This window comes from Elephantulus edwardii, unplaced genomic scaffold, assembly GCF_000299155.1.
Source record: "Elephantulus edwardii isolate Elephantulus edwardi_28Jun2011 unplaced genomic scaffold, EleEdw1.0 scaffold00042, whole genome shotgun sequence".
Classification (NCBI taxonomy): Eukaryota; Metazoa; Chordata; class Mammalia; order Macroscelidea; family Macroscelididae; genus Elephantulus; species Elephantulus edwardii.
Genome location: NW_006399792.1, coordinates 875967 through 877290, shown reverse-complemented (window position 1 = coordinate 877290; position 1324 = coordinate 875967).

Genomic DNA, 1324 nt, shown 5'->3' with positions numbered 1-1324 from the left:
AGCTTCAATCCATATAGGAGGCTGCAGCAAGTGCTTCAGGTCCTCCTCAGTTTCAGCAAGCAGGGTTGTATCATCTGCATAATGCAGGCTGTTGATGACTCTTTCACCAATCCTGATGCCACATTCCTCCTCGTACAGCCCAGCATCTCAGATGATCTGTTCTGCATACAGATTGAAAAGGTATGGTGATAGAATACATCCCTAACGAACCCCTTTCTTGATTTTGAACCATGTAGTGTCTCCTTGCTCTTTTCTGACGACTGCCTCTTGGCTTCAAATTCTGACCTCTTGGTTTAGTATCTCAAGATATTCTGCATAATGCCACTGTGGCTCCTTGTCTTATTAAAGGGTGTCTATTATTGGGAGCTCTGGTGCTGTAGTCTATAGGCACTGCAAAAACCAGAGACCACAATTCTCTAATGATTCAAATCCATCAGTGGCTCACAGAGGAAAGATATTACTTCTGTTACTGAACACAAGGGGTTCTTTCTCTAGTCAATTGGCAATAAGACAGAGGAATTGCAATATCCAAAGCACTTTATTTCAGATCTGGGAGAAAGCAGTGAGATTCTTCCCAATCTAGGAGTGGTCATTAGATTTTTATATTTGGGTAAGACTTTTGTTAGTTAAAGTTACAGGATTTTTACATTTTGAAAAGAACAGTTTACACATAGTTTCTAGTAAATGATTTATGAAATAGTTAATATAAGACTGAGCAAAACAGTTTTTAAAAGATAAATGCTAATCCAAGAAAGATGCATTTTCCTTCCTGGTAAACAAGCAGTTTAAAATACAATTTACATACAGCTGAGAAAAGCAGTTTTAAAGAGGTAAACGGTAATCTAGGATAGATGCATTTCCTCTGCTGGTAAATAGGCAGTTTAAAGTACTCTACATTATTAAAGAAAGGTCGGGGGAAAGAATTCTAAGGCAAAGTAACTTGTTTTGCAGGCTAGAAAAAAACCGATGCCAGTTTTATAACTATATGCTTGGATAATTCTGAATTTATTGATACCACCCCATCACTTCTGTGTGATTTACAACTTTGGAAACCCAATAGTGGGTCAGCAATGAGTGTGTTGTGACTTGATGGTAATGGGTGATTATTGTTGTTAAAATGATATTGTTGTTAAAATGTCTATAATTTAAGCTTTAATATACTGGCTTCATCACTCACTTGCTGCGCAAGTTGGGTTAAAATACTTCACCTGACTTTGCTTCAACTTTCTTTTTTCTAAAATAGAGTAAGTTAATTTATAGCTGTGGATTGTTATGAGAATACAATGAAACAATTTAGGTGGGGAAATTAGGAAAAACCTGTAAT